The sequence below is a fragment of the Chiloscyllium punctatum genome, chromosome 49 (genome assembly GCF_047496795.1).
Source record: "Chiloscyllium punctatum isolate Juve2018m chromosome 49, sChiPun1.3, whole genome shotgun sequence".
Lineage (NCBI taxonomy): Eukaryota > Metazoa > Chordata > Chondrichthyes > Orectolobiformes > Hemiscylliidae > Chiloscyllium > Chiloscyllium punctatum.
In genome coordinates, this window is record NC_092787.1 from 35,512,806 (window position 1) to 35,536,478 (window position 23,673).

Below are 23,673 nucleotides of genomic sequence, written 5' to 3' on the forward strand. Positions count from 1 at the left end.
TCATCCACAGACTCTATCAACAAACACATCGACCTGGACCCAATATACCGGCCACTACAGCGGACAGCTCGAACTGACAACCGGATGCGGCAGAGACAGGCCACTATAAATGCCGGAGGAAACAGCACAGAAGCGCTTCATAGGAGGCTCCCAAGCACTGAGGATGTCACCTAGACAGGGGACAAAACGTTTGCAAGACAAATTCCCAGCTCGGCGAACAGAACCACAACAACGAGCACCCGAGCTACAAATGTTCTCCCAAACTTTGAAAACTGTCCTCAGTCAAAACTATGTGAGGGTGGCATCAAGGAACCCTTGTAAAAATGAAAACAACGGATATCAGGGGACACGCGTTCTGCTCATTAGTGTCATACCTGACATATAGAAAGAAGGTGGTGGTTACTGGTGGTCAGTCACCTCAGACTGCCCTGTGACATTCAATGATGTTAATGTCAATGATTCTCCTGCGATCAACAGCCTGGCTGTTATTACTGAACAGAACGTCAACTGGACTCGACACATTGGCTACACGAACAGACCAAGGCTCGGAATACTGATGCAAGTAACTCGCCACCTGTATCCGCTCAGCCCGTCCATCATCTGCAAGGAACAAATCAAAGTGTGGTGGAATACCTCCTACTTGCCTGCATGCTGTAGCTCCAACAACACTCAAAGAACTTGATATCATTCAGGTCAAAGCAGCCGGCTTGATTAACATTACATCAACAAGGATTCACTCCCTCCACCACAAACGCTCAGTGACCACAAAGTGTAACATCCACAAGATGGGCTGCAGAAATTCACCAAAGCTCCTCAGATAGCATCATCTAAACTCACAGCCACTTCTGTCAAGGACAAGAGCAGCCAATACACAGGACCATCAACACTTTCAATTTCACCTCACACCATAAAATCCTGATTCCAAGCTTCTTACCATTCTGTCTTGAAAATATATTGCCGTTCTTCCATTGTTACTGAATCAAAACATTGAAGCTAATGGCATTTGGCTTCACTCACTGCATATTGACTGCAACAGTTCAAGAAGGCAACTCAGCAACATCTTCTCAAGAGCAACCAGGGGTGTCCTATAAATGCTGGCCAGCCAGTGACAGCTATATTCCAAAAAATAAATAACGGAAAGAATGGTTGTATAAATCAGTTCTTACTTCTGCCTTTTACATTTCGATTTGTGAAAGTTTTGTGAAGTTAAATCATTCACAATTGTTACAGCAGCAGCACATACAGATCAATTATTCCCTTTGTGTTTAGTTTTTTTAAAAAAAATCATCATCTCACAGGCTTATTGTGTAGGTGTTTATTTTATCAGAGACTTCAATTAATACACTTTTTTCATCTACACATGATAACTTGGTTTCGACTTCACTAAGAAAGACACAAACAAGACAATACAACTGTTGGCAAACACAGATTCCTTGACGGGAGAGCAACTGACTGATTGCTAGGCAAAAGGTGGTGGGGAACTTGATGAGAATAAACCCCCATAATCCTCAGGGCTAATAAGGTGCATCAAGGAACACTAAGGAATTGACCTTGGAAATAATCAGTGTATTGGTGGTTGTCTTTTGAAACTCTGACATTCTGGAATAGCTCCTACGAATTGCAAGATGAGAAATGGGACACCACTTTTGTTTTCTACATGCAGTCAAAGGGAATTATTGACTGGATAGACTGACACCATTAGTGGGGAAAATCTTGAAGTCCATTGGATTTCATCTGAGAGGCAGGCAATGACTGGTCAGGTAGCACAGGGATCCATAATTGACCTCATCTGTTCACAATACATATTAATGTTTTAAAAGAGGGAACTTAATGTCTTATCTCTGGCACTGCAGACAACACAAAGTTTGTTGGGATTGTAGGCTTTGAGGAGTCAGCAGAGATGTTTCAGTGTGTTTTGTATAAGTTGAATGGATGGAGAAATTTATAACAGATAACGTAAAATGTGGATAATTGTGAGGTTACCAATTTCGCAAATCAGAAAGGCAGATTATTAGTCATATATTGACAGATTGATAAAGTGGGAGGTGCAATGAGACCTGAAACCTCATGAAGATTAACATGCAGATGAGTGGAAGGAGAAGAAGAGAAGTGACATGTTGGCTTTCACGGCGAGAGGATTCCAGTACAAAAGCGGAATTATCTACCACTATTGCATTAATCCCTGGCATAGCAGAACAGTGGCATGAAGATAGGCTATCAATTAAGATTATGCTCATTGGCCTTCAGTTGGATGAGAGGGGATCTCATCAAATTTCTAACATTGGAAATAGGCCTGGGCAGGTTAACAGATGGAGGACGTTTCTAATGACCTGTGAGTCCAGAATCGTTGTCACAGTCGATGGTTAGGGCATAGGCTATTCAACACTGAAATAAGTGGAAATTTCTTCACCCAGAGAGTGTTGAGTCCATGTAATTCGTCAGCAAAAAGGCTGTTCAGGCGAAAACATTCATGAAGGCTTCTGAAATAGTCTATAGATCACATTAGGCAGGTACAATTGCAACATTCAAGAGGCATTTGAATGGGGATATGAATAGGAAGGGTTTGGAGGGATAGGGGCCGAGTGCTGGCAGGTGGGACTAGATTGGGTTGGGATATCTGGTCGGCATGGACGGGTTGGACCGAAGGGTCTGTTTCCATGCTGTACATCTCTATGACTCTATGATTCTATGGGAATCAAAGGATCTGAGAAGGAAGTAAGAGCAGTCTACTGAGATGGCCAATCATCCAGAATTATACTAATTGTTCAAGCACACTTAGAATGTCCTACTCCTGCTCCCAACTGCTATGTGTAATGAAGTGCCACATTGGCTGGGTTTGACGAGACGTGTTCCATGGTCCAAGGAAATGATCTTCTCACAGTTTCCAACAATAATCTCTTGTGAAATCATGGAAACTAAAGTCATTTGTTGTTTGATACAGCACAGAGGTGACCACAGAGGTAGATCCCATCTTTCCAGGGTCCTTTTCCATTTTGTTCCTGAGTTTGCTGTAGCGTGGTAAGCTTTCTCGCAAACCCGAAATGGATCCGGCAGATCTCTTCCCCCACACCCACTCAGGCTGTGGTCTCAGAGCTTCCACACCCTGCAGCCTATGCTCCATTTTATTTTGCATGTTCAAAGCCAAGATACATTGTAACCACATTCCTAAAGCTTCATTCTGAATTGTGTTTTCAAACTCTACGGTCTCCCTGAAATATCTCCAGCAGTTCACACCACAAACTCCAGCAAAAACATTCAAGTCCTTCCAGTATCTTTCCAGAAACCGAATTAATTGAAATGCCTATTTCCAGCAATTTATTTGATGGGTCCGTAGCAATAATACTTGAAGGGCTTCAGCATGTTGCTGAATACATGATCAGCTCAGAGTAACAGGCATTCAGTGGACAGGCACAGAGCTAGTTTTAAACCTGTCAATCAATGTGCAGCTGAAACCCTTTTCCAATATGGAGCTTTACATCCAGCTCATGATGAATAGGGTGATACCACAACACATTCAATTTCATTTTTTCTGAGCTTCATAACACAGCACTGCATTACAGGAGCAAAAGAACGAGGATAGGGAAAGATACAGCAAGGAAAACCATTCACCTTATAATAGAATAGGGCCATTAATTACTGCAGAATGGTTGCAGAAATATGGGGAACAATCCGTGTATTTGGACTAACTGGAGGAGTGCGGCCTTCAGGTGTCCAATTGCAAAATGAAACAATTAAATAATGAGACTGCGACATCATGTGAAATGATCAGTTATGTAGTAACTTGAATCCACCTCGCAGAACGAGTCGAGAGTAACTAAACCAGGCAGAAGACACATTGTAGATCACGTTGATGCACTGGTTAATGAGGTGGATTATTTGCAGATCGTACATGGGCATAGATTACTCTCTTGCTCCATATACCTGCAGTGGTGAGTGGAGACAGTGAGGTCTGCAGATGCTGGTGATCAGAGTTAAGACTGTTTTGCTGGAAAAACACAACAGGACAGGCAACATCCGAGGGGCAGGAAAACTGATGTTTCAAGCCGGAGCCCTTCATCAGGAATGTGATAGTGGCCTAGCATGGGGAAATTTCCAGGTCCAGCTGCAAATGACTGAAGTGGTGCTTCCATGCGTTCATGTCTCTGTATCTGTGAAACAGCAGCAAAATACAAGTACTGAGGGAGTGCAGATGTGAAAATCAGTATTAGAGACGGAGCAGAGGGAAATCACTTTAAACATAAACAACTCTCAGAGATTTGGGAAAAAGACAGAACGAGACAGAGAGCGATATGATGAACAGATGTCTTCACGTGTGTGAGAATTTTAAACTGCAGACACTGCAAGATTTAACAGCAATATACATTGAAGTTCAGAGGAATGACAAGGGGAACGGATTTCGGTCTAACCTCTGGGAAGAGCTGCGGAATCTTTGGGTGAGCTTTGGTGATGCAGTTTTGTGAATGGGAACGGGGTCAGCAGAGACCTGGGAATACCGAAACTGGATTTCACATTTCATGCTTTAAGCAGGGGCTGGGTTGATCCAGTGAAAGATGTTCTTGTGGGCTTAGTGAATACAATTAATAATGGTCAGGATTTGTGGCCAGAAAATCAGCCCAGGGATAAAGGGATCACTGTATATGTGGAAACGCTGTTGCACTTTCAGATATTGGCCAGGGATGGAATGGACTCACATGAAGGAAATGACGTTTTTTTTTGCCAGAATAGAAGACAGTGATTTTTATGTCCTAATATGTAAAGAATGATGACAGGAACGCAATGATTCGTAGTTTACAGATACAGCTGAGCAATCATCCTCTTGTGTGTCGACCAGAATCAATGAGAAGACAGACAGTTAGCAAGGGATTGCAGAGTGGAAGATGAATTCAGAGTCTCATCAGCAGTATTAATGGCAGCACAGACAGTAGAATAAACAGAAAGAATAACAATACAATTAATTATGGTTTCTAGAAATAGCAACCAGGCAGTGAGATTTACCGGGAATGCCAACAATAGCCAGGATAGGATAATAAAAGAATTCAGTCATATACACGATGTATCGCATTCACAGCGACAATGGAATCTTATCATAAAAAGCAGAAAGGGCCAACAGATCCCAGTATACAGTCCTGTCCATTTCTGTAACATTCATGTCCAGCATTATTAAATTCTGGTTCATTGATGAAATATTCCAGCCAACTTTATTCTCAGATTCTAATCTCTCCTTTCACCGTGTCTGGAGCTGTTGAGTGTCGGATGTGATGCTGCCACTGACTCTATAGAATGTCATTTTGAACTGGCCCTGTTTTAACAAAAAAGTGAATTACTCCAAGGTCACAGATAGAATCGATGGAGATTAACATTAATTGCAGTCACTAAACAAACAGGTTCATTTCAGCTGGGAAACAGAGCAGCAGATCAGGAAGTGGAGAGATTGAAGTGATGGTAGGTGTTAGAATGAATAAATCCAAAAGGAAGGACAGACAGAGACAGGTTAATGAACACACTTGTATTAATGGGCTGAAGTGTGTTTATTTCAACACAAAGAATACTATGAGTAAGGCAGATTAACTTAGAGTCCATGTGAGGACATGGGGCTAAGGTATTGCGACCATTACAAAGATTTGACTGAGACAGGGACACCGACAGGCTGCTCAAATTTCTAGGGTTTCATATTTTGGATGAGGATGACAAGAAGAATAAAGAGGTGGAGTACTTGCATTCCTAATTAGGGAGAATGTCACTGCTGCACTCAGAGACGAGATATCCAATGAGGAAATATGGGAGGGGCTCATAAATAAGATGGTTACAATCACACTAATATGATGATTCCACAAGCCCCCTCAGGCACTAACACGTTGATGAACACCTATGTAGGGGGTTTCTGGAATGATACAATAATAACAGGGTTGTCAGCGTCGGTGACTTTGACTTCCCCAAGTTTGACTAGGGTTCCCTTAAAGCAAGAGGCTTGGATGAGACAGAATTTTAAAGTACATCCATGAGAGCTTCTTGAAATAGTATGTGAAAATTCCAACTTGAGGCGGGGCCATACTGGACTTTGTACTGGCTAATAAGCTCGCCAGTTGACTGACCCACCAGTGGGAGAGCAATTTGAAAACAGTGATTAGAACTGGTTAAGGAAGAAATTGAGGGTTTGGAGACCCCGGTCATGACGAACTAACATATAAGGTCTGGATGTCCATGATGACGATGAAGTGTTGGGTTCAGGGAAACATAAGTCTCGGAGGAGGTGGAGACCGTGGCTGGTGACCCAAACATATGCCGGAAGCTCCTGGAACGGGGGTTGATAGTGCGGTATCGCGGTATGTGAAGATGGGTTCACTGGGGCAGGAGCAGGCTGAGATGATGGATTGGCTGGGGCAGTCAGGCTTGTGAATCTTGGAGGGTGGCAGGAGTCTTGGTGGAAAAAGAAAGCTCCGAGGCAGAGGCTGTGAAAGAAAAGTTCAATGTCACAACGCATTTTTGCAAATGGTGTTACATTGTATACTAAATAACAAACCTTCTAACTAGCTGTCACTAAAGAGCATGTGATGAACTAATTGGTTGGAAGGTGTAAGCGTTAACACTGACTTCAAGAATTTACACTGGTGTTTAACCCAGTCAGTGCACTGGGTGTTACCACCAGGATTCAGAATTAAATCACAACAGTTTATGCAGATTCAAAGTTAACTTTCAGAGTCCTACGTGTTTAATTACACCTGATCTCAATAAACTTTAGGTCTGCTTTGATGTCATAACTGTCAGTATAGTGAAGGGAAAAGGCCATTCAATGTGTCTTCAACTCCTGCTCTTGGTCATCTGTCCTCTCTGTATTTGCAGTCTTTTAGCGCTATGGGTTATGTTGCTTTAATCAGTACATCCTTTCTGTCACTTATAACGCTGAGATCTTATTATCTTTTATTTTACTTCCTAACATTTCATCCTTCAGTGTGGAAATTTTGCACAGACTGGATGAATCCCTGAAGATGGTGAGTGCTGAAGGACTAAGAGAGGTTACAGATACAGAGAATATTGAAATCTGAAGGAGGTTATAAAAGACGGGTGTTCTGGAGAACGATGCAAAGTGAAGGAGGTTTACTGAGTCTCAAACAGATTATAATGTTGCAAAGAGCTGTAGGATGCAGGCAGGGTTACAAAGACAAGGAGAGTTTATGTTTATGGCCAATGTCCTCAACTGATAGGGTGTGTCTGGGTTTGGAGTTTGTTACAAAAATATGGAGGGCCACAGGGCCTGGACAGCTTTACGGCACTATGGAGGATTGTAGAAATGATGACAGCTTATTAATTAACAAGATGCATATGGAGAATTATCTGGAGATTGTACACGTTATAGTTAAATCAGGACATCACCGAAATAAGGAGCGTTTTCTTATTTGAAGATGATTGCATGAGAGCAGCGTTGTGTTGCTGCTATCATGCAGTTCACTGTGATAGAGGTTGTTCTTACATCAGGAAGATGTTACTGACAGGGAGAGTAGAGGATTGTAAAGCATAGGTGAGATAGAAAATAATGAAATGTTTCATGTAATTACAGAAAGATAAATAAATGTTTTTAGCATCAAGTCAATGGTTTGCAGAGACCTTCCAGGCAGCCTGTGCCATCGGGATCTAGTGTTTGTCGACTTGTGCTGAATGACTGAGATAAAGACAAACTTTCGAGTTAATGCCGATACAAACAGAGACAGCAGCGTAGGAATACTGGAGGGTGATATTCATGGAATGAATGATGATAAAACCATAAGACATAGGAGCAGATTTATACCAATCAGTCAACTGAATTTCCATCCAAATGAGTTGATCTGATAATCCTCAAGTCCACTTTGCTCTCTTTGGCTAGATTGAAAGCAATTAATTTTAAATCTGATGATGTTGACAAGTTTAAACCAATCAAATTGTAAAGAAATCAATATGTTATCGGCGGGAAAGTGACAGGGCATTTGGACGGAGGGAAGAGAGCCAATTGCCATCTGAAGAGATAAGAAACCTCTATTCTCTCAGAAAAAAGAAACACAATCTATTTGTGAAGGTACACGGCACATTTATCGAGCATTCCTGACATTACAATTCGACTGAGAGAGGTGTTCTGGGTGTTTCGGTTTTAATTGTCAGAGGGATGACAACCTTCTCTTCGTAACAGTCGGCTCATCTGGAAGATTAAGATGCATGGGATTCACGCTGACTTGGATGTTTGGAATTGGATTTAATGATCTGTATTGGACCTCTGCTGTTTGTGATATAAATGAATGACCTAGATGAAAATCTACGTTGTTGGGTTATTAGGTTTGCAGCCAATACAATAATCGATGCATTTGTGGATAATGTAGAAGGTTGTCAAAGGATAGATCAGTTGCACATATGGGAGGAAAACAGCAGGCGGAGTTTAATCCGGGTAAGTATAGGTACTGCACTGAGAAAGATCAGATGCTAAGGAAAAGTATCCAGTTAATAACTCGCCTGAACAGCGTTGATGTGCCAAGGGATCTTGGGGTACAAGTTCATAATTCCCAGAAAGTGGCCCCGCAGGTAGATAGTTTGGGAAAGAAGGCCAATGTAGGCTTGTCTTTATTGTTCAGGGAATTGTGTGTCATGTTGCAGTTTTATAGGGTTTTACTTGGGCCACACTTCGAGTATTGCATTCAGTTCTGGTTGTCACAATATAAGAAGGATTTGGAGGCTTTGAAGAGTTTGTAGAAGGGGTTTACCAGTGTGTTATCTGGATTAGAATGTATGAGAAACAAGGAAAGGTTAGAAAAACTTGGGATGCTTTCTCTGGTGCAGCGATGGATATGGTAAGACTTGGTAGAGGTCTCTAAAATTATGGGATGACGGGATATGTTTGACAATCAGAATGTGTTTCCCAGAGATGAAATGTCGAATACTATGGGACGTGCATTTAAGGTGAGATGGGAAATTTCAAAGGAGCCATGAGGGACAGGTTTTTAAACAGTGAGAGAGACATCTTTGTTAGCGGTGGCAAATACAGTTGGCATAATGAAAGGACTTTTGGATTATCAAATGAATACACAAGTAATGGATGTATGTCGATCAAAGGCATGCAGAGGGAATTAATTTAATTTGGCGTTATGTTCGCCACAACATCATGTGTCAAAGGACCCGTTCCTGCTCTGTATTGTCCTGTGTCCTTTGTTCTACGCAAGATTGCAAGATTTTTTAGATATCATAAAGGTTACAGGGAAGCGAGAGTAGATATTGAACCACTGGAAATGTACCTGGAGAAGTAGCAAGAGAGAACAAAATAATGTTGGAGAAACCTTGCCTCAGTTTACCCCAGTGGGTGACACCAGTAATTTACCAGAACCATGAGGGGTCTGGGAGAGGAAAGAGTGCAGTGACCACTATATGGGAGAAGGTGCTGGGAATGCTGAAAGTTTTGAAGATGGATAAATAACCCAGACTGGATGGGTTACATCACAGGATTCCAAAGGAGATCGCTGAGGAGATTGTAAAGGCATTGGTGGTGATTTAGGAATCACTGGAGTCAGGTAGCGTCGTGAGGACTGAAAATGGCCAATGTTGACTTCTCTGTTTAAGGAGGGAGAGAGGAAGAAGACAGATAACTATTGGCTGGTTAGCATGGCCTTGGTCATTTTTAGGACATTAGAGTTTGATTTTATGAATGCGATTGGTGAGCTCATGATAAATTAGTGCCGAAATAGCAAGACTTTGCAAGGTTCTGCCTGACAAATTTGTCAGAATTCTTTGAGGAGGGAATGAGAATGTTCGACAGAGGAGAGCCAGTGGACGTGATCTGTTTGGATTTCCAGAAGACTGTTGACAAAGTGCAGCACAGAAAGTTGTTGTGTGACGATGCTGATGCATTACCAAGATTATGTTGGTCTTGTGTTTTTTATAGTGAAGTCATAAAAGGCACAGATTTCAAGGTTTAAGGGCGAGTTTGATTAGAGCTAACAGGTACTGTCTCAGGCAAAATAGTTTTAACTTTAAAATAAAAAAAACTTGCACAATGTAAGAGTAGTGGTCAGTTCTCCCAGCTCAGATTGCTCTGGTTTGGCAATCTGGCGATTCACTGAATGCAGTCAGGCAGCTGAAGCTGCTGGGGGCAAAGAAGCAGGTCCAGGCTGGTTCTCTCTCTCTCTCTCTCTGAGTGCTCTACTGTAAGACCCTGGGTTTGATTTTACCTTGTATACTAAAGCGTGTTTATGGGGATTGTTGCAAGCATTTGGAACAGCATCATGAAATTGGGATAATCTGTTGGGTTATCGGATACGTTAAGTTATTCAGTATTCTGTTCTTTTTGTTTGGTTTCATTTGGTAATCTTGTAAGGAAATCCTGTTTTGTTTAAAATTATGTGGTTTGACCAATTGCTTTCCTCCTTGAACCCAAACATGTGGAGCCCAGTAAATAGATAACTGCTGTCAAGAAAACAAAACAACAGAATTAATAATGAAAATATACAATGTGACTCGTTGAAGAGGACATGAACTGGAGTGATGAGGAGAATGACTGGACTGTTTGGAAGGAATAATAAGAATCACTCACAGGTTTCACTCTTACATTCTCAAAATGGTGCATTTATAAAAACAAATGGGGTTTGTGAACAGCATATTATTTAAGTGTATGACTATTGTTTTTGCAAACAAATTATTGCTGGTAATCATATGCTTAAGATGGCGATGAACAGGACATTCACCTCTCAGAGGGTAGTTAATATCTGCAACTGTTTAACACAGCGGGTTGTCAAAGTTAGAGCAATAAGTATATTAAAGCGAAGCCAGAAAAATTTGCAATTATTCGTGGATTAAATGGCTCTGGTCAATGACACATCAACTGACTGTCCTCTGTCTGACCTGCTCATTTCCTCCTCAAAGAATTCTGACAGATTTGTTCGGCAGAACCTTGAAAAGTCTTGTAATTTCTGCCCCGTTTTATCATGAGCTCACCAATCGCAACCACGAAAACAAACACTAAAGTCCTTAAAATGAACAAGACCAGGCTTACCATCCAATGCTTATATGTCTTCTTCCTCTCTCCCTCATTAAACTGGGATGTCAACATTAGCGATTTTCAGTCGTCACGACGCTACCTGATTCCAGTGATTCCTGAATCGTCACTAATGCCTTTACAATCTCCTCAGCTATCTCCTTTGGAACCCTGTGATGTAACCCATCCAGTCTGGGTCGTTTATCCACCTTCAACCTTTCAGCATTGCCAGTACCTTTTCCTAAGTCGTGGACACTCCACACAACACCCTCCCAGACTCCTTATGGTTCTGGTAAGTTACTGGTGTTGCCCACTGGGAAAACTGATGCAAGGTTTCCCCAGTATTTCTTTGGTCTCTATTGCTACTTCTCTAGGTACATTTCCAGCGATTCAATATTTACTCTTGCTTCTCTGCAACCAGATATCTAAACAAATCTTGCAATCTTGCATCGAACATAGGACAATACAGAACAAGAATGGGCCCTTTGACACATGATGTTGTGGCGAACATGATGCCAAAATAAATTAATTTCTTCTGCATGCCTTTGATCAACATACATCCATTACTTGTGTTTTCATCTGATAATCCAAAAGTCCTTTCATTGTCCCGACTGTATATGCCACCACCAACAAAGACTTCTCTTATTCTGTGTAAAAACCTGCCCCTCATGGCTCCTTTGAACTTTCCCATCTCACCTTCAATGCATAAACCATAGTATTAGACATTTCAACTCTGGGAAACACCTTCTGACTATCAAACTTATCCCGGCATCCCATAATTTTAGAGACCTCTAACAAGTCTCTCCATATACATCGCTGCATCAAAGAAAGCAACCCGAGTTTATCTCACCTCTCCTTGTTCCTCATACATTCTAACCCAGACAACACCCTGGTAAACCTCTTCTACACCCTCTCCAAAGCCTCCAATTGTTACTTATAATGTGACAACCCGAACTGAATGCAATACTTGAAGTGTGGCCTAAGTAATTCCCTATAAAACTGCACCATGACAACCTGACAGTTGCACTCAATTCATTAAACAATAAAGGCAAGCATACATTGGGCCTTCCTTCCCACCATATCTACCTGTGTGGCCACAACCTGGGAATTTTGAACTTATACCTCAAGAAACTGGCTACTTTTCCTTAGTATTTGATTTTCCGAAGTGCAGTACCCATACTTCCCCGGATTAAACTCCACCTGCTCTTTTTCCTCCCATATGTCCAACTGATCAATCCTTTGACATACTTCTACATTATCCACAAATCCTTCAATCATTGTATTGGCGGCAAACCTACTAACCCAACCATCTTGATTTTCCTCCAGGTCATTCATTTTCATCACAACCAGTAGAAGCCCAAAACGGATCACTGCAGAGTACCACCATTCACGGTCTGCCAGTCTGAATCACCCCCTTCCAATATTACCCTCTATCTTCTCTGAGCAAAGCTATTCTGCTTCCAAACAGCCAAGTCAGCGTGAATCCCATGCACCTTAATCTTCTAGATGAGCCGACTGTTACGAAGGGGAGGTTGTCATCCCTCTGATAATTAAAACCGAAACACCCAGAGAGCAACACCTCACATTGTAATCTGATAAAGAAGACGAAGAAAGGTTATAACCTACCTCTCACTCCCCAATCTGTTGTAAAGAATTGAATAATGAAATGAAATTATTTTGCTCACTCTGAAATTAACAAATAACAATTTATTTTCCTGACTCCAACAGTGAACGAAACTGTAACAGAATTCCGAATAAATTTAATAATTACTTCCGAACTACTACCCATTCACTCACTGATTTAAGCTCTATTTATGTACTGCTTCAAAACTGAAGGTCCCACTTATATAAATCCAGTGAATAAAAAAACGTAATTTAAAGCTTACTCTCTCAATATTCACACGGAATGTGTCTTCCAGTATATTCCTCTACCTCTCCACTGATTCTGTTGTTCGGGATCTTTTCTCTGTGAATTCGTCTGCTCTGAACACCTCTCTCGGTTGAATTGTGATGTCAGGAATGTTCGCTAAATGTGCCGTCTACCTTCATGAATAAATTGTGTTTCTTTTTTTTGAGAGTATCGTTTCTTATCACTTCAGATGGCAGTTTCTTCTCCTCTCTCTGTCCAAGTGCCCTGTCATTATCCCAGGATTGGTTTGGTTTGGATTGGTTCAAGCTTATCAACATCATCATATTTACAATTAATTGCTTTCAATCTGGCAAAAGACAGTAAAGTGGACGACCAGATCAACTCAATTGAATGGAAATTCAATTGACTGAATGGTATAATTCTGCTCATCTGTCTTATGGTTCTATCGTCAGGAATCCCATGAATATCACCCTCCCATATTCCGATTATTCTCTCTCTATTTTTATTAGCATCAACTCGAAAGTTTGTCTTTATTGCAATCATTTAACACAAGTCCGTCAAACACGAGATCCCAATGCCATAGGAGGTCTGGAAGGTCTCTGCAAACCATTGACTTGTGAAAAGCATTTTCTTTTACCAGTTCTGTAATTGCACGAAACATTTCATTATTTGTTATCTCCCCTATGCTTTACAATCCTCCAATCTCCCCGTAAAGCTGCCCAGGCCCTGTGGTCCTTCATATTTTTGTAATGAACTCCAAACCTGGACACACCCTCTCATTTGTGGACATTGCGCATAAATATATACTCTTCTTATCTTTGTAACCTTGTCAACATCTTACAGTCCTTTGTAAAATTATAACTTGTTTGAGAACTCAGTAAACTTCCTTCACTTTGCATCGTTCTCCAGAACACCACAATTCTCCTTATCTTTATAACCTACTTCACATTTTCAACATTCCCTGTCACTGTAAGCTCTCTTTCAGCACGAACCATCTTCAGGAATTTCTCCAGTCTGTGTAAAATTACCTCACTGAAGGGTGAAATGTTAGGAAGTAAAATAAAAGATAATAAAAGTTCAGCATTATAAGTGTCAGAAAGGATGTACTGATTAAAACAGCAGAGCCCGTAGCACTGAAAGACTGCAAATACAGAGAGGACAGATGACCAAGAGCAGGAGTTGAAGACACATTGAATGGCCTTTTACCTTCACTATACCAACAGTTATGACAGCAAAGCACACTCTAAGTTTATTTAAATCAGGTGTAATTAAAACGTAGGACTCTGAAAGTTAACATTGGATCTGCATAAACTGTTGTGATTTAATTCTGAATCCTGGTGATAACACCCATTGCGCTGACACGGCTAAACACCAGTGTAAATTCTTGAAGTCAGCATTTACGCTTGCACCTTCCAACAATTTCGTGCATCACATGCTACTTAGTGATAGCTATTGAGAAAGTTTGTTATTTGGAATATAATGTAACACTATTTGCAAAAATGCGTTTTGACATCAAACTTTTCTTTCACAGCCTCTGCCTCCGAGCTTACTTTTTCCAACAAGACTCCTGTCCACCCTCATAGATTCACAATCCTGACCGCCCCAGCCAACCCATCGCCTCAGCCTGCGCCTGCCTCACTGAACCCATCTCCACATACCACAATACCATGCTATCCACCCCCTCCCCCCCACCCCCGGTCCAGGAGCTTCCTGCATATGTTTGGGACAACAACCACAGCCTCCACTTCCTCCAAGGCTTATGTTTCCCTGAACCCAATACTTCATCTTCTTCATGGACATCCAGACCTTTTATATTCGTTCACCATGACCGGGGTCTGCAAGCCCTCCATTTCTTCCTTAACCAATTCTGATCACTGTTTTCAAAATGCTCTCCCCTTGGTGGGTCAGTCAACTGGCGAGCTCATTAGCCAGTACAAAGTCCAGTAAGGCCCCTCCTCTAGTTGAAATCTTTGCATGCTATTTCAAGATCCCTCATGGATTGACCTAAATAATTCTGTCTCAACCAAGCCCCTTGCATTAATGGAGTCCCAGTCAATCGTGGGGAAGTCGAAGTCACCACGCTGACAACCCTGTTATATTGTCTCATTCCAGAACCTGCCTACATAGGTATTCATCATTGTGTTGGTGCCTGTTTGGGTCATGTGGAATCATCATGTTAATGTAGCAGTGACAATCTCCCTAATTAGGAATGCAAATACTCCATCTCGTTCATCTTTTTGTCTCACTCATCTAAAACATGAAACCCTGACAATGTGAGCAGCCAGTCACGTCCCTGTCTCAATCAAATCTTTGTAATGGTCGCAATACCATAGCCCTTTGTCCTCACCCAGGCTCTAAGTTCATCTAACTTACCCATAGTATTCTTTTTGTTGAAATAAACACACTTCAGCCCATTAGTACAAGTATGTTCATTAACCTGTCTCTGCCTGTCCTTCCTTTTGGATTTATTGATTCTAACACCTACCTTCACTTCAATCTCTCCACTTCCTGACCTGCTGCTCTGTTTTCCAGCTGAAATGAACCTGTTTGTTTAGTGACTGCAATTAATGTTAGTCCCCATGGATTCGACCTGTGACACTGGAGTAATTCGCTTTTCTGTTAAAAACAGGCTCATTTCAATGTGACATTCCATAGAGTCAGTGGCGACATCACGTTCAACACTCAACAGCTCCAGAGATGAGGAAAGGAGAGATTAGAATCTGAGAATAAAGTTGGCTGGAATGAACCAGAATCTAATAATGATGGACATGAATGTTACAGAAATGGACAGGACTGTATACTGGGATCTGTTGGCCCTTTCTGCTTTTTATGATAAGATTCCAGTATCGCTGCGAATCCATTACATAATGTACATGACTGAATTCTTTTATTATCCTATCCTGGCTATTGTTGGCGTTCCTGGTAAGTCATACGACCCAATTGTTATTTCTGTAAACCATGTTTAACTCTATCGTTATTCTTTCTATTTATTCTACTGCCCGTGCCACTCTTATTACTGCTGATGAGACTCTGAATATATCTTCCACTCTGCAAACCATTGCTAACTGCCTGTTTTCTTTTTGATTCTGGTCGGCACACAAGAGCGACATTGCTCAGCTTCATCTGTAAACTACGATTTATTTCGTTCCTGTCATCATTCTTTACATATTAGAAACATAAAAATCATTGTCTTCTATTCTGGCAAAAAAACTAAATTTCCAACATTTGACTCCATTCCATCCTTGGCCAATATGTGAAGATTCAACAGCTTTTCCACAAATGCAGTGATCCCTCTCTTCCAGGCCTGATTTCCTGGACACAAATCCTGACCATTATTACTTCTATTTACTGACCCCACAAGAACATTTATCACCAGATCAACCCAGCCTCTGCTTAAAGTTTAAAATGTGAAATCCAGTTTGTTTACTCCCAGGACTCTGCTGACCCCATCCCTGTTCATAAAACTGCATCACCAAAGCTCACCCAAAGATTCCACAGCTTTTCCAGCGATTAGACCGAAATCCATTCCCCTTGTCATACCTGTGAGCTTCAATGTATGTTGCTGTTAACTCTTGCAGTGTCTCCAGTTTAAAATTCTCACACACGTGATGACATTGTTCATGATATCGCTCTCTGTCTCGTTCTATCTTGTTCTCAAATCTCTGAGAATTGTTTACGTTTAAACTGATTTCCCTCTGCTCCGTCTCTAATAGTGATTTTCACAACTGCACTCCCTCAGTACTTGTATTTTGCTGCTGTTTCACAGATACAGAGACATGAACGCATGGAAGCACCACTTCCGGACCTGAAACTATCCCCATGTTAGGCCACTATCACATTCTTGAATAAGGGTTCCGGCTTGAGACATCAGTTTTCCTGCTCCTTGGATGCTGCCTGTCCTGCTGTGTTTTTCCAGCAACTCTGATCACCACCATCTGCAGACCTCACTGTCTCCATTCACTAGTGCAGGTATATGGAGCTGATCTATGCCCATGTACAATCCGCAAATAGTCCACTTCACTGACCAGGGCATCAGCGTGATCTACAAAGTGTCTTCTGCCTGGTTTGGTTATGTCTCGGCTCGTTCTGCTAAGTGGATTCAAATTACTATATAACTGATCATTTCACATGATGTCACAGTCTCATAATTTAATTGTTTCATTTTGCAATTGGACACCTGAAGGCCGCACTCCTCCAGTTAGTCCAAATACACGGATTGTTCCCCATATTTCTGCAACCATTCTGCACTAATTAATGGCCCTATTCAATTATAAGGTGAATGATTTTCCTTGCTGTATCTTTCCCTATCCTCGTTCTTTTGCTCCTCTGATGCAGTGCTGTGTTATGAAGCTCAGAAAAAATGAAATTGAATGTGTGGGATATCACCCATTCATCAGGAGCTGGCTGTGCAGGTCCATATTGGAAAGAGGTTTCAACCCCACATTGATTCACAGGTTAAAACTAGCGCTGTGCCTGTCCACTGAACACCTGTGTCAGTTCCTCTGAGCTGATCATATGTTCAGCAATACACTGAAGCCCTTCAATTAGTATTGTAACGGACCCATCAAGTAACTTGCTGCAAATAGGCATTTCAATTAATTCTGTTCCTGGAAAGATCCTGGAAGGACTTGAAAGTTTTTTCTGGCAGTTGTGGTGTGAACTGCTGGAGATATTTCAGGGAGACCTCAGAGTTTGAAAACACAATTCAGAATGAGATTTGGGAGTGCAGTTACAACATATCTTGGTTTTGAACATGCACAATCAAATGGAGCAGAGGGTACAGAGTGTGGAAGCTCTGAGAGCACCATCTGAGTTGGTGTGGGGAAAGAGATCTGCCGGATCCATCGTGGGTTTGTGAGGAACAGCTTACCAAGCTCCAGCAAACCCAGGCACAATGTAGAAAGGGACCCTGGAAGGATGGGAGTTAGCTCTGTGGTCACCTCTGTGCTGAATCAAGCAACATCTGAATTTAGTTTCCATGATTTCGCAAGATATTATTGTTGGAAACTGTGATAAAATAATTTCCCACGGCCACAGAACACCTCTTGTCAAACCCAGCCCATTTGGCAGATCCTAATAAATAACAAATGTAAGCAGGAGTAGGACATTCTGAGTGTGCCTGAACAATTAGTTTCATTCTGGCTGATCGTCTGTCTCGGTAGACTTCTCTTACATTCTTCTCAGATCTTTTGATGCCTTGCGACCTATAAACTATTTCGGAAGCCTTCATGAATATTTTCACCTGAATAGCCTTCTTACTGAAGAACTTCACTGGCTCACCACTCTCTGCGTGAAGAAATTTCCACTTATTTCAATGCTGAATTACCTTACCGTACCGCAGACTCAGACAAATGATTCTGGACTCACAGGTCATTAGAAACGTCCTCCGTCTGTTAACCTGTCCAGGCCTATTTCCGATCTTAGTAATTTGATGAGATCCCCTCTCATTCTTTTGAAGGCCAGTGAACATAATCTTAATTGATAGACTCTCTTCATGCCACTGTTCTGCTATGCCGGGTTTAATGCAATCGTGGTAGATAATTGTGCTTTGTACTGGAATCCTCTCGCCATGAAAGCCATCGTGTCACTTCTCTTCTTCTTTTTCTGCTCACCTGCAGGTTACCCTTCATTGTCTCGTACAGAAGGGCAATGAGGCTGCATTACACCTCCCACTTTATCAGTCTGTCAATATATGACTAATAATCTGCCTTTCTGATTTGCGAAATTGGTAACCTCACAATTATCCACATTATACGTTATCTGTTATAAATTTGTCCCTTCATTCAACTTATACAAAACACACTGAAACATCTCTGCTTTCCCGTCAAAGCTCACCAGCCCAACAAACTTTGTGTTGTCTACAGTGCCAGAGATAAGACGTTAAGTTCCCTCATTTAAAACATGAATATGTATTGTGAACAGATGAGGTCAGTTATGGATCCCTGTGCTACCTGTCCAGTCACTGCCTGCCTCTCAGATGAAATCCCGTTTCTTCCGCTTCCTTTCTGTCATCCTCCAATTGGCACGTTCATCGTGTCAGTACACTTCCCTCAATTCGACACCCTTTTATTTTACAAGCTAATCCCTGTGCGGAACTTCTGAAAAGCACTCTGAAAGTCCAAGTAAGCCTTACAATGGTTCCTTGGACCCACTTTATTAGTTATGTACACAAAAATTCAAATTATTTTCAAGGATGAATTAGTTTTCTTAAATTCTTGCTGAGTTTACCTGATCTTTGCCACTGCTATTAAATGTTTTCCAATGGACTTCAAGACTTTCCCCACTAATGGTGTCAGTCTAACCAGTCAACAATTCCGTTTGACTGCATTTAGAAAACGAAAGTGGTGTTCCATTTCTCAACTTGCAATTCGTAGGAAATATTCCAGAATGTCAGAATTTTGAAAGACAACCATCAATGCACTGACTATTCCTAATTTCAATTCCTTAGTGTTCTGTGATGCCCTTTCTTGGCCCTGAGGATTATCAGGATTCATTCTCATCAGGTTCCTCACCACCTTTTGCCTAGCAATCAGTCAGTTCCTCTCCCTTCAAGGAATCTGTGTTTGCCAACAGTTGTAATGTCTTATTTGTGTCTTTCTTAGTGAAGACGAAACCAAGATATCATGTGAACATGAAAAAAAGTGAGTTAATTGAAGTCTCTGATAAAATAAACACCTTCACAATAAGGCTGTGAAATGATGATTTTTTAAAAAAACTAAACACAAAGGGAATAATTGAGCTGTAAGTGCTGCTTTTGGAACAATTGTGGATAATTGAACTTCACAAAACACTTCACAAATCGAAATGTAAGAGGCAGAATTAAGAACTGATTTAGACCACCATTCTTTCTGTTATTCATTTTGTGGGATATAGATGTCACTGGCTGGCCAGCATTTATAACACACCCCTGGTTGATCTTCAGAAGGTGTTATTGAGTTGCCTTCTTGAACTGCTGCAGTCATTGTGAAGTGAATGAAGCCAAATGCCATTAGGAAGGTAAGTCCAATGTTTTGATTCAGTAACAATGGAAGAACGGCAATATATTTTCAAGACAGAATGGTAAGAAGCTTGGCATCAGGATTTTACGGTGTGAGGTGAAATTGAAAGTGATGAGGTTCCTGTATATTTGCTGCTTTTGTCCTTGACAGAAGTGGCTGTGAGTTTACATGATGCTATCTGAGGAGCTTTGGTGAATTTCTGCAGCCCATCTTGTGGATGTTATACATTGCTGTCACTGAGCGTTTGTGGTGAAGGGAATGAATGCTTGTTGATGTAATGCTAATCAAGCCGGCTGCTTTGTCCTGAATGGTATCAGGTTCCTTGAGTGTTGTTGGAGCTACAACATTCAGGCAAGTGGGAGTACTCCACCACACTTTGATTTGTTCCTTGCAGGTGACGGATAGGCTTTAGGGATACAAGTGGTGAGTTATTCGCGTCAGTATTCCGAACCATGACCTGTTCATGTAGCCAATGTGTCTATGTGCCGAGTCCAGTTGATGTTCTGTTCAGTACTAACAACCAGTCTGTTGATCGCAGGAGAATCAGTGACAGTAACATCATTGGATGTTACAGGGCAGTGGTTATATTGTCTGAGATGACTAACCTCCAGTAACCACAACCATCTTTCTATATGTCAGGTATGGCTCTAACCAGCAGAAAGTGTGTCCCCTGATATGCAGTGATTTCAGATTTACAAGGGTTCCTTTATCCCACACCCAGACAGTGTTGATTGCGGAAAGTTTCAATGAAAACTCTTGTTTCAAACTACCAGCAAACAAGTTATTTTAGAGCTGGGAAATTATTGTGGCAAGAATAATATTAAAATCGTATTAGAGGCAGAAGTGAACATAAAATGCTGTAGCATTCAATACAGACTCAATTTGGAAAGACTTGAATAAGATAAACCTGAAATAATACATTACAACAGGGTGAAGATGTGGTGGCAAAGTTTGAATGTGGAAACATAAAGGCTGAGAAGAAATGGAAACATTTAAGGAGACGGTCCATAACTCTTCAAGAAGATATAAGAGACGTATATTAGATGATGACATGAAACTAGCAGTAGATCAGAAAAAGGAGTTCCAAAATTCGGAAAACATTTTTGAAGTACAGAATTGCTAAAGTCAAATGCTATTCTTCAGATGAGCTGTATTTATATTGCTACCATCTGTCTCAGCGAAACCTAATTTAACCAATAATATTGAGGTCACCTGGTGTCTGAGTTCATATGTATTCACATATAAAGTATTGTTTAACATGCACTAAACACATAGAAAAAATAATGATGGAACCTTCACAATGTAAAATAGAAACTTGCACCCTGTTATGAATCTTGTGGAATTCTGAAGAAACCTGAAAGACAAAAACCTGAGTTAATGCATCCTGATTGGGAATGGTCAATTTTTATTTCCTGAAATATCAACAGTTGTGTGTCATGTGTTTGCAGAGGAATGATCATGAAGGCAGGATGGCAGTGTGGGTCTGACCATGCTGGTGCTGCTATTGCAGAGGATTACTAGGATTATTTCTTCATCTAAAATCGCATTGAATTTCAGTAACAGCTATTTGTTGTCTGTTTGATGTTAATGACCATGTACTGCTCAAGATGACATGCATTGGAGATATATATCCATCCCAAGAGCAGTGAGAGAACAGGTTCAGAAAGCAAAATTAATGCTGGAGATTGTTTTTAATTGTGGCATGGTCACAGTGCACATTTTTCTTTACAGAAGTAATCTGTTTCTCAGAAAAAATTTTATTTGTCTACGAAAAATTAAGTTTTCTCACCGGGTCTTTCTTTATTTATTGCAGTTAACTTAATAGCAATTGTCATCCTGTCCCAGGGAAAGTGTGGACTTTCCACTTGCACCACTCGTTACCTGGTGGCCATGGCATTGATGGATCTCATGGTCATTATCACTGAGGTCATACTTCGTCGAATCAACAATTATTATTTCCCATTGAATGTCGTGAAGCTCACTTCTATATGTCGACCCCTCTATGTTGTGATCCGTGTAGCCATAGACTGTTCTGTCTGGTTCACCGTGACTTTCACTTTTGATTGATTTGTTGCCATTTCTTGCCGGAAACTGAAAATGAAATATTGCACCAAGAAAACTGCAACTGTGGTTCTAGCCACAACTGGCATTCTCCTGTGTTTAAAAAACATTCCCATTTACTTCAGATATAAACCTAAGTGGATAATTAACAATGTAGAATGGCGCTGTTCTAATAAGCAAATCTACTTTAGAGATCCAAGGTGGAATGGATTTAGGATGTTTGAAAAGTTTTTAACACCATTATTACCATTCAGTTTAATTCTGTTATTCAATATTATGACAGTCAGACACATTTTAATGGTCAGTCGAGCCCGTATGGGATTGAAACATCACAAAAAAGACGAAAAACACACTGACCAAGAGATGGAGAGCAGAAGGAAGTCGATGATTTTACTCTTTACCATATCGGGCACCTTCATCCTCTTGTGGTTTGTTTACATTATATATTTTTTTGATTTTGATGATTCCATAGTCAGTTCTGAAGGTATGTTTGAAGTGCTTGCCTATATGCTGAGAAATTTAAGTTGTTGCACAAACACATTTATTTACGTGGCTACTCAGTCCAAGTTCAGAGAGCAGTTGAACACCATGTTGAAATATCCCCTAATATCTATTCACAAATTTGTGAATAGACGAAACAACTGAGAGCAGCACAAATATCCAAACAATAATAGGCAAGTATTAACCCCTGGGATACAAAAACAAAATCACATAGCTTTAAACAATGGAAAGTAAATGGATGTACGGGGTTGAGCATAGTTAATAAGCCTGGGCTATGGACAGGAGCATGGAAGAAAACTGGGTAAAGAATAAACATTGTCAACCAGAGGACAGGAAGTACGTGAGCTGAATGAAACCCCATGTTAGACAGCTGGCAGTCAAGGGTTAGATATTCACTTGAGAGGAACATGGGTTAAAAACATAGGAGTCAGAACAACTTACAATGATGGGACAGGCCGCAAGGGGAAGATCACGAGGAGACCAGTAAATAGAGCACTGCTGTCAAGAAAAAAAAAGAATTAATAAGGAAACCATACAATGTGACTCGTTGAAGAGGACATGAACTGGAGTGCTGAGGCGAATGACTGGACTGTTTGGAAGGAATAATAAGAATCACTCACAAGTTTCACTTTTATATTCTCAAAATGGTGCATTTATAAAAACAAATGGGGTTTGTGAACAACATATTCTTTCAGTGTATGACTATTGTTTTAGCAAACAAGTTATTGCTGGTAATCATATGCTTAAGATGGCAATGAACAGGACATTCATCTTTCAGAGGGTAATTAATATCTGCAACTGTTTAACACAGCGGGTTGTCAAAGTTAGAGCAATAAGTATATTAAAGCGAAGCCAGAAAAATTTGCAATTATTCGTGGATTAAATGGCTCTGGTCAAAGACACGTCCACTGACTGCCCTCTGTCTGACCTGCTCATTTCCTCCTCAAAGAATTCTGACAGATTTGTCAGGCAGAACCTTGAGAAGTCTTGATATTTCTGCCCTATTTTATCATGAGCTCACCAAGTGCAACCATGAAAACAAACACTAAAGTCCTCAAAATGACCAAAGCCATGCTTACTAGCCAAAGGTTATCTGTCTTCTTCCTCTTTCCTTCCTTAAACAGGATGTCGACATTAGTGATTTTCAGTCCTTACGACGCTACCTGACTCCAGGGATTCCTGAATCATCACCAATGCCTTTATAATCTCCATAGCTATCTCCGTTGGAACTCTGTGACATAACCTATCCAGACCGGGTT